The following is a 12,500-nucleotide window of genomic DNA, read 5'->3' as shown; positions in this document are numbered from 1 at the left end:
GCTCGCCCCGGCTGACGCAGTTTTCGCGCCGCCCCGGCTGACGCGGTTTCGTGCCGCCCCGGCAGACGCGGTTTTCGCGCCGCCCCGGCTGACGCGGTTTCGTGCCGCCCCGGCAGACGCAGTTCGGACTTAGCACTTTTCGGCTGTGCCTGGCTGGCGGCCCACTCACTCGATCGCCATGTCTGTTTGCCACAGTTTTCCCGGTGGTGCCGCACCCGGGCTCGCCCCGGCAGACGCGTTTTTTTTTTCTTTCGCCCCGGCTGACGCAGTTTTCGCGCCGCCCCGGCTGACGCGGTTTCGTGCCGCCCCGGCAGACGCGGTTTTTTGCGCCGCCCCGGCTGACGCGGTTTTTGCCGCCCCGGCTGACGCAGTTCGGACTTAGCACTTTTCGGCTGTGCCTGGCTGGCGGCCCACTCACTCGATCGCCATGTCTGTTTGCCACAGTTTTCCCGGTGGTGCCGCACCCGGGCTCGCCCCGGCTGACGCAGTTTTCGCGCCGCCCCGGCTGACGCGGTTTCGTGCCGCCCCGGCAGACGCGGTTTTCGCGCCGCCCCGGCTGACGCGGTTTCGTGCCGCCCCGGCAGACGCAGTTCGGACTTAGCACTTTTCGGCTGTGCCTGGCTGGCGGCCCACTCACTCGATCGCCATGTCTGTTTGCCACAGTTTTCCCGGTGGTGCCGCACCCGGGCTCGCCCCGGCTGACGCAGTTTTCGCGCCGCCCCGGCTGACGCGGTTTCGTGCCGCCCCGGCAGACGCGGTTTTCGCGCCGCCCCGGCTGACGCGGTTTCGTGCCGCCCCGGCAGACGCAGTTCGGACTTAGCACTTTTCGGCTGTGCCTGGCTGGCGGCCCACTCACTCGATCGCCATGTCTGTTTGCCACAGTTTTCCCGGTGGTGCCGCACCCGGGCTCGCCCCGGCAGACGCGTTTTTTTTTTTCTTTCGCCCCGGCTGACGCAGTTTTCGCGCCGCCCCGGCTGACGCGGTTTCGTGCCGCCCCGGCAGACGCGGTTTTTTTGCGCCGCCCCGGCTGACGCGGTTTTTGCCGCCCCGGCTGACGCAGTTCGGACTTGGCACTTTTTGGCTGAGCCTGGCTGGTGGCCCACTCACTCGATCGCCATGTCTGTTAGCCACAGTTTTCCCGGTGGTGCCGCACCCGGGCTCGCCCCGGCTGACGCAGTTTTCGCGCCGCCCCGGCAGACGCGGTTTTCGCGCCGCCCCGGCTGACGCGGTTTTTGCCGCCCCGGCTGACGCAGTTCGGACTTGGCACTTTTTGGGCTGAGCCTGGCTGGCGGCCCACTCACTCGATCGCCATGTCTGTTTGCCACAGTCTTCCCGGTGGTGCCGCACCCGGGCTCGCCCCGGCAGACGCGTTTTTTTTTTCTTTCGCCCCGGCAGACGTGGTTCCCCCCCCCCCCCCCCTTTTCGCTCGCCCCGGCTGACGAGGTTTTCGCGCCGCCCCGGCTGACGCAGTTTTCGCGCCGCCCCGGCTGACGCGGTTTCGTGCCGCCCCGGCTGACGCGGTTTTCGCGCCGCCCCGGCTGACGCGGTTTTTGCGTCGCCCCGGCTGACACGGTTCGGACTTTGCACTTTTCGGCTGTGCCTGGCTGGCGGCCCACTCACTCGATCGCCATGTCTGTTTGCCACAGTTTTCCCGGTGGTGCCGCACCCGGGCTCGCCCCGGCTGACGCAGTTTTCGCGCCGCCCCGGCTGACGCGGTTTCGTGCCGCCCCGGCAGACGCGGTTTTCGCGCCGCCCCGGCTGACGCGGTTTCGTGCCGCCCCGGCAGACGCAGTTCGGACTTAGCACTTTTCGGCTGTGCCTGGCTGGCGGCCCACTCACTCGATCGCCATGTCTGTTTGCCACAGTTTTCCCGGTGGTGCCGCACCCGGGCTCGCCCCGGCAGACGCGTTTTTTTTTTTTCTTTCGCCCCGGCTGACGCAGTTTTCGCGCCGCCCCGGCTGACGCGGTTTCGTGCCGCCCCGGCAGACGCGGTTTTTTGCGCCGCCCCGGCTGACGCGGTTTTTGCCGCCCCGGCTGACGCAGTTCGGACTTAGCACTTTTCGGCTGTGCCTGGCTGGCGGCCCACTCACTCGATCGCCATGTCTGTTTGCCACAGTTTTCCCGGTGGTGCCGCACCCGGGCTCGCCCCGGCTGACGCAGTTTTCGCGCCGCCCCGGCTGACGCGGTTTCGTGCCGCCCCGGCAGACGCGGTTTTCGCGCCGCCCCGGCTGACGCGGTTTCGTGCCGCCCCGGCAGACGCAGTTCGGACTTAGCACTTTTCGGCTGTGCCTGGCTGGCGGCCCACTCACTCGATCGCCATGTCTGTTTGCCACAGTTTTCCCGGTGGTGCCGCACCCGGGCTCGCCCCGGCTGACGCAGTTTTCGCGCCGCCCCGGCTGACGCGGTTTCGTGCCGCCCCGGCAGACGCGGTTTTCGCGCCGCCCCGGCTGACGCGGTTTCGTGCCGCCCCGGCAGACGCAGTTCGGACTTAGCACTTTTCGGCTGTGCCTGGCTGGCGGCCCACTCACTCGATCGCCATGTCTGTTTGCCACAGTTTTCCCGGTGGTGCCGCACCCGGGCTCGCCCCGGCAGACGCGTTTTTTTTTTTCTTTCGCCCCGGCTGACGCAGTTTTCGCGCCGCCCCGGCTGACGCGGTTTCGTGCCGCCCCGGCAGACGCGGTTTTTTTGCGCCGCCCCGGCTGACGCGGTTTTTGCCGCCCCGGCTGACGCAGTTCGGACTTGGCACTTTTTGGCTGAGCCTGGCTGGTGGCCCACTCACTCGATCGCCATGTCTGTTAGCCACAGTTTTCCCGGTGGTGCCGCACCCGGGCTCGCCCCGGCTGACGCAGTTTTCGCGCCGCCCCGGCAGACGCGGTTTTCGCGCCGCCCCGGCTGACGCGGTTTTTGCCGCCCCGGCTGACGCAGTTCGGACTTGGCACTTTTTGGGCTGAGCCTGGCTGGCGGCCCACTCACTCGATCGCCATGTCTGTTTGCCACAGTCTTCCCGGTGGTGCCGCACCCGGGCTCGCCCCGGCAGACGCGTTTTTTTTTTCTTTCGCCCCGGCAGACGTGGTTCCCCCCCCCCCCCTTTTCGCTCGCCCCGGCTGACGAGGTTTTCGCGCCGCCCCGGCTGACGCAGTTTTCGCGCCGCCCCGGCTGACGCGGTTTCGTGCCGCCCCGGCTGACGCGGTTTTCGCGCCGCCCCGGCTGACGCGGTTTTTGCGTCGCCCCGGCTGACACGGTTCGGACTTTGCACTTTTCGGCTGTGCCTGGCTGGCGGCCCACTCACTCGATCGCCATGTCTGTTTGCCACAGTTTTCCCGGTGGTGCCGCACCCGGGCTTGCCCCGGCAGACGCGTTTTTTTTTTTTCTTTTCGCCCCGGCTGACGCAGTTTTCGCCCCGCCCCGGCTGACGCGGTTTCGTGCCGCCCCGGCAGACGCGGTTTTTTGCGCCGCCCCGGCTGACGCGGTTTTTGCCGCCCCGGCTGACGCAGTTCGGACTTTGCACTTTTTGGCTGAGCCTGGCTGGCGGCCCACTCACTCGATCGCCATGTCTGTTTGCCACAGTTTTCCCGGTGGTGCCGCACCTGGGCTCGCCCCGGCAGACGCGTTTTTTTTTTTCCTTCGCCCCGGCAGACGTGGTTCCCCCCCCCCCCCTCCGTCTTTCTTTTTGTTTTTTTTTTTTCGCCGCGGCTGAAGAGGATTTTTCGGTGCCTCGACGCCCCGGTAGTCGCGGTTTTTCCGTTTCCGCACGGCCCCGGCTGACGCTGCTCGGTCACAGTCGCCTTTTGTGAGGATTGCAGACTTCTTGAGCGCGGGTGTTTTTTTTTTGTTGTTGTTGTTGTTTTATTACGCATTCGCTCCAGCAGACGCTGTTTAGACTTTTTGTTTCCTCTTTTATCCTGCGACGAGGTGACGAGGTTTATTCGGTGCCCCGCCGCCCCGGCTGAAGTGATTTTTCCTGTCCCGTGCCGCCCCGGCTGACGCGGTTGGGACTTCGCGTTTGTTCGGCCGCCACGGGTTTTGGCGCACTCGCTCGGTTGCTTGTTGTTGCCACTTGTTGCGAACCCAGGTTTCTTGAGCGAGCGCGGGCGTTTTTTCTTCCTTTCTTTCTTTGTTCTATGTGTTAGCGAATCGGCCTTTAATATCACACGAGGACTCACAACCAACAATTTTCAGTTTGAAGTGTAAAAAATCTGCAGGTGTTGACGTAACTGACTTGCCCCGTACCCTTGAGTACATCCATGAAGTTCTCGTAGTACTACTAAATCGCATTATTCCAAGTGGAGAAATTCCCATAAACTTGCAAACCTCTACACGAAAATCGGTGCGCGTGATAAAGTTGAAAATTATCGTCCGATATCAAATGTGCCTTCTATAACACAAATTCTAGGAAAAAAAAAAAAACACTTGTTCGCCGTTTTCTGCGCCGTGACTGGCAGCACTCCGGCGAAGCGAAACGGGGTCGATTCGAGCACGATATCGGCGTCTTTCGACGTGCTCGCCGGCGACCGTCGCACGAGTACGTCGCACGAGCGCGTCTGCCGGGGCGCCGTTTGCGAAGCCGACGCAAAAGTGGGAACCGCCGCTCGGATGATCGCCGCTTTCGGCAGAGTGAGTGTTGGCACTCCGGGGAAGCGAAACAGCGTGAATGCGCCCACGAAATCGGCGTATTTTGAAGTGCCCGCCGGCGACCGTCGCACGAGTACGGTAAACCGCGTCAGCCGGGGCGTAGTTCGGGACGCCGACGAAAAAGTGGGAAGCGCAACTCGGATCTTCGCCGTTTTTGCAGGAGTGAGTGGCGGCCCTCCTGCGAGACCAAGAAGCATCGATTCGTGCACGAATTCGGCGCCTTTCGACGTGATCGCCGGCGACCGTCGCTCGAGTAGGGCAAACCGCGTCTGCCGGGGCGGGCTTCGGGACGCCGATGCGAAAGTGGGAAACGCTGCTCGGATGTTCGCCGTTTTTGGCCGAGTGAGTGCTGGCACTCGGGCGAAGCCAAACGGGGCCGATTACGGCACGATATCGGCGTCTTTCGACGTGCCCGGCGGCGACCGTCGCACGAGTACGGTAAACCGCGTCAGCCCGGGCGGAGTTCGGGACGCCGATGCGAAAGTGGAGAACGCCGCTCGGATCTTCGCCGTTTTTGGAGGAGTGAGTGGCGGCACTCCGGAGAAGCCAAGGAGCGCCAATTAGCGCACGATATCGGCGTCTTTCGACGCGCTCGCCGGCGACCGTCGAACGAGTAGGGCAAACCGCGTCTGCCGGGGCGGGGTTTACGACGCCGACGCAAAAGTGGGAACCGCCGCTCGGATGTTGGCCGTTTTTGGCAGAGTGAGTGCTGGCACACCGGCGACGCGAAAGAGCGCGAAAGCGCCCACGAAAGTGGCGTATTTGGACGTGCTTGACGGCGACCGCTGCAGGAGTACGAAAAACCACGTCAGCCGGGGCGAGCGACCCACGGCGGTCTGGGTGCTTATCGCTGCTATTATAGGGGCACCCCGGCAGACGCAGAAAAAAAAAATTTTTTTTCGACCTTCTTTTTTGCTGGTCGAGCTCGGGTAACCCAGGTCGCAATGGGAGCCGCGCACGAAAGCGGCGTCGCGAGACGCGTTCGCGGTCGCTAGTCGCACGAGCTCGGCAACCGCGTCAGCCGGCGCGGAGTTCGGGATGCCGACGGCTAAGTGGGTACCGCTGCTCGGATGTTCGCCGTTTTTGGCCGAGTGAGTGCTGGCACTCCGGCGAAGCGAAACGGGGCCGATTCGGGCACGATATCGGCGTATTTCGACGTGCTCGCCGGCGACCGTCGCACGAGTACGGCAAAGCGCGTCTGCCGGGGCGAGGTTTGCGATGCCGACGAAAAAGTGGGAAGCGCCGCTCGGATCTTCGCCGTTTTTGCAGGAGTGAGTGGCGGCCCTCCTGCGAGACCAAGAAGCATCGACTCGCGCACGATATCGGTGTCTTTCGACGTGCCCGCCGGCCACCGCCGCACGAGTACGGCAAACCGCGTATGCCGGGGCGGGGTTGGCGACGCCGACGCAAAAGTGGGAACCGCCACTAGGATGTTCGCCGTTTTTGGCAGAGTGAGTGCTGGCACACCGGCGACGCGAAAGAGCGCGAAAGCGCCCACGAAAGTGGCGTATTTGGACGTGCTTGACGGCGACCGCTGCAGGAGTACGAAAAACCACGTCAGCCGGGGCGAGCGACCCACGGCGGTCTGGGTGCTTATCGCTGCTATTATAGGGGCACCCCGGCAGACGCAGAAAAAAAAATTTTTTTTCGACCTTCTTTTTTGCTGGTCGAGCTCGGGTAACCCAGGTCGCAATGGGAGCCGCGCACGAAAGCGGCGTCGCGAGACGCGTTCGCGGTCGCTAGTCGCACGAGCTCGGCAACCGCGTCAGCCGGCGCGGAGTTCGGGATGCCGACGGCTAAGTGGGTACCGCTGCTCGGATGTTCGCCGTTTTTGGCCGAGTGAGTGCTGGCACTCCGGCGAAGCGAAACGGGGCCGATTCGGGCACGATATCGGCGTATTTCGACGTGCTCGCCGGCGACCGTCGCACGAGTACGGCAAAGCGCGTCTGCCGGGGCGAGGTTTGCGATGCCGACGAAAAAGTGGGAAGCGCCGCTCGGATCTTCGCCGTTTTTGCAGGAGTGAGTGGCGGCCCTCCTGCGAGACCAAGAAGCATCGACTCGCGCACGATATCGGTGTCTTTCGACGTGCCCGCCGGCCACCGCCGCACGAGTACGGCAAACCGCGTATGCCGGGGCGGGGTTGGCGACGCCGACGCAAAAGTGGGAACCGCCACTAGGATGTTCGCCGTTTTTGGCAGAGTGAGTGCTGGCACTCCGGCGAAGCGAAAGAGCGCGAATGCGCCCACGAAAGTGGCGTGTTTGGACGTGCTTGACGACGACCACCGCAGGAAAACGAAAAACCACGTCAGCCGGGGCGAGCGACCCATGGCGGTCTGGGTGCTTATCGCTGCTATTATAGGGGCACCCCGGCAGACGCAAAAAAAAAAAAAATTTTTTTTCGACATTCTTTCTTGCTCGTCGACCTCGGGTGACCCAGGTCGCAGTGGGAGCCGCGCACGAAAGCGGCGTCGCGAGACGGCTTCGCGGTCGCTAGTCGCACGAGCTCGGCAACCGCGTCTGCCGGGGCGGAGTTCGGGACGCCGACGGCTAAGTGGGAACCGCCGCTCGGATGTTCGCCGTTTGTGGCCGAGTGAGTGCTGGCACTCCGGCGAAGCCAAACGGGGCCGATTCCGGCACGATATCGGCGTCTTTCTACGTGCTCGCCGGCGACCGTCGCACGAGTACGGCAAAGTGCGTCTGCCGGGGCGGGGTTTGCGACGCGTACGCAATAGTGAGAACCGTCGCTCGGATGTTCGTCGTCTTTCGCCGAGCCAGTGCTGGCACTCCGGCGAAGCCGAACGGAGCCGATTCGGGCACGATATCGGCGTCTTTCCACGTGCTCGCCGGCGACCGTCGCACGAGTACGGTAAACCGCGTCAGCCGGGGCGGAGTTCGGGACGCCGATGCGAAAGTGGGAAGCGCCGCTCGGATGTTCGCCGTTTTTGGCAGAGTGAGTGCTGGCACTCCGGCGAAGCGAAAGAGCGTGAATGCGCCCACGAAAGTAGCGTATTTGGACGTGCTTGACGGCGACCGCCGCAGGAGTACGAAAAACCACGTCAGCCGGGGCGAGCGACCCACGGCGGTCTGGGTGCTTATCGCTGCTATTATAGGGGCACCCCGGCAGACGCAGAAAGAAAAAAAAAAAAATGGGGACATGGCGTGCGTCACCGTGCGGCTTCGCAGCGTTGCCGAAGTCGCCGAGCCCTTCGACTGAGCCGAACGGCGGACAGGGAACGTTGGTCGGCCGTTCTAACCTGTCGGTGCCACGCCGAGACGTCGTTAAGGAAAACCGCGTCGTGGGCCTCTACGACGCCGTCGAGTCGTTGTACGTTTGGTGTCCAGCGTGTCGGCGGCGAGTAGCGGACACGTCGTTCACGACTTCGGTCTTTCGCAGTCGACGCGAACTTGCGGAGAGTCGTGGTGCCTCACGTTTTCGGCAGAAACCGCGGCGGAATTTTCCCGTGCGTGCGCGCACGACCTCGGTGCTGTGCCGTCAGCGTAGTGTTGCACAAACTCGTGGCCTACCCAAGGTGCGGTACGTTTGCGGCCGTATCCTCGGTGGGAATTTCGTGAGTAGGGTCGCAAATTCTACGACCTCGGCGGGTTTGAGAGCGACGTAGACTTGTGGCACGCTCAACGTGCCACACGTTTCGGGGCACACCCGCGGTGAAATTTTCTCGAGTACGCTCGTATTAGTGCCCAAGGAGGTCTGGGTACTTATCGCTGCTATTATGTGGGGGTTCTCGTGAGCGGCGTACGCGAAAGCGACCGGGTGTCTGATATGCGGCGGGCTTCGGCCTCGTCAAGCGTGTCCTCGGGTCTGCTCCAGGGGAATCCACGGCAGTCGTCTGCAGCCTCATCCGCTTGATGCGTTAGGGGCTGGTTGTCGGACGGTGCCGTTTTACCACGATATCGAGGTGTGTTCCGTGTCGTCCTCGGGCGATTCAGATGCGAAAGCGCCGAAGACGCGGGCGTGACCCGTCGTCTGGCGGCTTTGCAGTCTCGGCTCCGTTGCTAGTTCCGGCCGGTCCACCGACAGTGCAGCGGGCTTGGGCAACCCGCACGGCGCGACCGAGTCGATGCAACGAAAAAGAGCGAGCATGAACGTGCTTCTTGCCGCACGGCTCCCACTCGTCTTTCGGGAAGGTTGTGCCGTAGCGAGCTCGAACGCCGTCATCTCGGAGTGCAAAATAAGCGTGTTGGGGCGCCTGAAGGTGGCCTCCGCCGCACACAGACTGCGTCCGGCCCGCCGAAGGCGAGGACGGACGCGCAGTCGAACGATTACCTGGTTGATCCTGCCAGTAATCATATGCTTGTCTCAAAGATTAAGCCATGCATGTCTAAGTACATGCCGAAATAAGGCGAAACCGCGAATGGCTCATTAAATCAGTTATGGTTCCTTAGATCGTTTCTTCCTACTTGGATAACTGTGGCAATTCTAGAGCTAATACATGCAGTGAGCCTGGAGCCCTTTGGGTAACGGGTGCTTTTATTAGACCAAGATCGATCGGGTTTCGGCCCGTATTGTGTGGTGACTCTGGATAACTTTGTGCTGATCGCATGGCCACGAGCCGGCGACGTTTCTTTCAAGTGTCTGCCTTATCAACTTTCGATGGTAGGTTACTTGCTTACCATGGTTGTTACGGGTAACGGAGAATCAGGGTTCGATTCCGGAGAGGGAGCCTGAGAAACGGCTACCACATCCAAGGAAGGCAGCAGGCGCGCAAATTACCCACTCCCGGCACGGGGAGGTAGTGACGAAAAATAACAATACGGGACTCTTTTGAGGCCCCGTAATTGAAATGAGTACACTCTAAATCCTTTAACGAGGATCAATTGGAGGGCAAGTCTGGTGCCAGCAGCCGCGGTAATTCCAGCTCCAATAGCGTATACTAAAGCTGCTGCGGTTAAAAAGCTCGTAGTTGGATCTCAGTTCCAGACGAGTAGTGCATCTACCCGATGCGACGGCTCGGACTGAACATCATGCCGGTTCTTTCTTGGTGCACTTCATTGTGTGCCTCGAGATGGCCGGTGCTTTTACTTTGAAAAAATTAGAGTGCTCAACGCAGGCGAGTCGCCTGAATAAACTTGCATGGAATATTAGAACAAGACCTCGTTTCTGTTCTGTTGGTTTTTGGAATACGAGGTAATGATTAAGAGGGACGGACGGGGGCATTCGTATTGCGGCGCTAGAGGTGAAATTCTTGGACCGTCGCAAGACGAACTACTGCGAAAGCATTTGCCAAGAATGTTTTCATTGATCAAGAACGAAAGTCAGAGGTTCGAAGGCGATCAGATACCGCCCTAGTTCTGACCATAAACGATGCCAACCAGCGATCCGCCTGAGTTACTCAAATGACTCGGCGGGCAGCTTCCGGGAAACCAAAGTATTTGGGTTCCGGGGGAAGTATGGTTGCAAAGCTGAAACTTAAAGGAATTGACGGAAGGGCACCACCAGGAGTGGAGCCTGCGGCTTAATTTGACTCAACACGGGAAAACTTACCCGGCCCGGACACTGGGAGGATTGACAGATTGAGAGCTCTTTCTTGATTCGGTGGATGGTGGTGCATGGCCGTTCTTAGTTGGTGGAGCGATTTGTCTGGTTAATTCCGATAACGAACGAGACTCTAGCCTATTAAATAGGTGCGGGGTTCCCAGCACCTTACAACCTTCTTAGAGGGACAAGCGGCTCCTAGCCGCACGAAACAGAGCAATAACAGGTCTGTGATGCCCTTAGATGTCCGGGGCCGCACGCGCGCTACACTGAAGGAAGCAGCGTGTCTTTATCCCTGTCTGAAAAGACTGGGTAACCCGTGGAACTTCTTTCGTGATTGGGATAGGGGCTTGCAATTGTTCCCCTTGAACGAGGAATTCCCAGTAAGCGCGAGTCATAAGCTCGCGTTGATTACGTCCCTGCCCTTTGTACACACCGCCCGTCGCTACTACCGATTGAATGATTTAGTGAGGTCTTCGGACCGATGTCCGGCGCGGCCTTTCAGTTGCGCCGGTCTGTTGGAAAGATGACCAAACTTGATCATTTAGAGGAAGTAAAAGTCGTAACAAGGTTTCCGTAGGTGAACCTGCGGAAGGATCATTAACGGATTGTGAAGGGTGAGCGCCTCAGCTGCGTCTGCGCCCGACACTTTCTGCCGCTGACCCCGTTTGGACGCGGGGTCGGCTTTTCCCCACGGGGCTGCCTGAATGTGGAGCGGCACCCCGTGACAAATTGTTGCGCCCAGCGGACGCCAACACCGCGACCTTGGACGGTCGGCCAGGTGGCGGACGCGGGTACAAACGGCGCAACGCACTCATAGGTCGGCTTTCGACCCGCCACTGCACCGTGGCTCGAAGCGCTCGAAATGCGCGACCCGACCGCTGCGGGACCGCCTAGTACTGTAAACAGGAGCGGCGGAGCGCGAACGGCGAGTCGTGGTTACGTCGGTAGAAGGCGAGGCTGCGCGTTCCCGAAACGCCAGCCGAGTGCCCTCCCGACCGTTCGAGCGTGCAAGAACGAGACCCGACAATCGCGCGGCGACTGCCAAGTACGAGAGGAACGGCACAAGCGTCGGCGGTCGGTCAAGGAACTGGCGATGTGACGGGTCCGCTGTGCACCAGTGCATACCGTCCCGCCGTCCGCGGCAAGCGCCTCCGCGTCCTCGGGTGACGGAGGCTGCCGGTCGGTTCTTGCAGGCGAGGGATCTCGCTGGCACCGGTTCGCGTTGACGCGCGGCCGGTCATGGCACGGCGATGCGACGGCCGAGGTGCGCAGTACTCGATGGAGGAACCGCACGCTCCGATGACCGTCCCGCCCTCCGCGGCGTATGCGTACCGACCGTAATGGTTGCAGCAGCGCCGGCCGGCTTTTGAATTCGCCACACGAAACACGGTGCGAGATCGCGGTTAGGGGAGCGTCGACGTTGCCAGGCGTTTTGCTTGCTGCCGAGGGAAAGGCGGCACGGCCACGTCGCGCTCGTCGCGATTAGCGGGTCTGCGCGCTTTGGGAAGGTGCCGCAACGACTTGCCGAAAGAGGAAGCACGGAAGAACGAGGGACTTGGACGTCCCGACAATTGAACGCACTTGCGGCCAGGCCCTTGCTGGCTTCGTTCTTCCGCCTCGAGTAGGCTCGTACGCGGCTCCGGCGCCGAAAGTGGTCCTTGGCACCGACTTCGGTGGACGTGGGAAGTGCCGCGCAAGTACGGCGCGCCTGGCTCCACCTGTTGGCTAAAGTAGGCAGCCGGATCGGCATTTTGGTGTGCGGTGGCAAACCGTGGATGCGAAAAAAGCTTGTGCGATTTCGTGGAACAAAAAGCGGGGGTCCCCCTTTTTATGCGGAGGAGACCGACCCGCCTGCCGTGGTGAACCGCGACGCCACGGTAAAAACGGGAGAGGCTTGTCGATGGGACCGTGCATCCCGCGCTCCACGGAGGCCGGGAGGCGGCCGCCCGAGGAAATGTGTAGCCGTCGAGGCCCGCATCTGCGTGCACTCTTATCCAAATGGGTGTACCGCAGGCATTTTCTGGTTAGGTGGGCCAATGAGAGCGAGCACACAACGATACCTACGGGTCCGGCTTGGAGAACCGGCTTCGACGCCTCCCGAGTATTTATAGAGGGGTGGACCACGAAAGCACTCGCAAGTAGCGAAAGCGAAACGCCGTCCGAAACACACCGTTTGCTCGATTTGCGGCAGCCGAAAAAGGCGCGGCAGAGTTTTGGAGTCCAAGCGTGCGCTGAAAAGCGCCCTTCTTGGCCACTGTTTGGCCGAGTGCCAGAAACGTTTGGTTTTGACTGTACGGAATTGAACAAACACTTTTTCACGACTCTAAGCGGTGGATCACTCGGTTCTCGGGTCGATGAAGAACGCAGCCAG

At 61.5% G+C, this 12,500-nt stretch overlaps 2 non-coding genes across 2 annotated transcripts in view; both read left to right on the top strand.

The window, feature by feature from the left end:
* The first annotated feature begins 8,914 nt into the window (after nt 1-8,914).
* Nucleotides 8,915-10,729, top strand: LOC142792834 (small subunit ribosomal RNA). Its single transcript, XR_012891245.1, has one exon. It is a non-coding gene; the product is annotated as a small subunit ribosomal RNA (ribosomal RNA).
* A 1,719-nt stretch (nt 10,730-12,448) lies between these two features.
* Nucleotides 12,449-12,500, top strand: part of LOC142792821 (5.8S ribosomal RNA) — a 153-nt gene continuing 101 nt past the window's right edge. The window contains exon 1 of the ribosomal RNA XR_012891233.1: nt 12,449-12,500. This exon is cut by the window's right edge and continues 101 nt beyond it. This is a non-coding gene — a ribosomal RNA (5.8S ribosomal RNA).

The sequence above is a fragment of the Rhipicephalus microplus genome, unplaced genomic scaffold (assembly GCF_043290135.1).
Source record: "Rhipicephalus microplus isolate Deutch F79 unplaced genomic scaffold, USDA_Rmic scaffold_246, whole genome shotgun sequence".
Lineage (NCBI taxonomy): Eukaryota > Metazoa > Arthropoda > Arachnida > Ixodida > Ixodidae > Rhipicephalus > Rhipicephalus microplus.
Note: the sequence above shows the minus strand (reverse complement) of the source record. Positions and strands in the feature narration are given on the sequence as shown.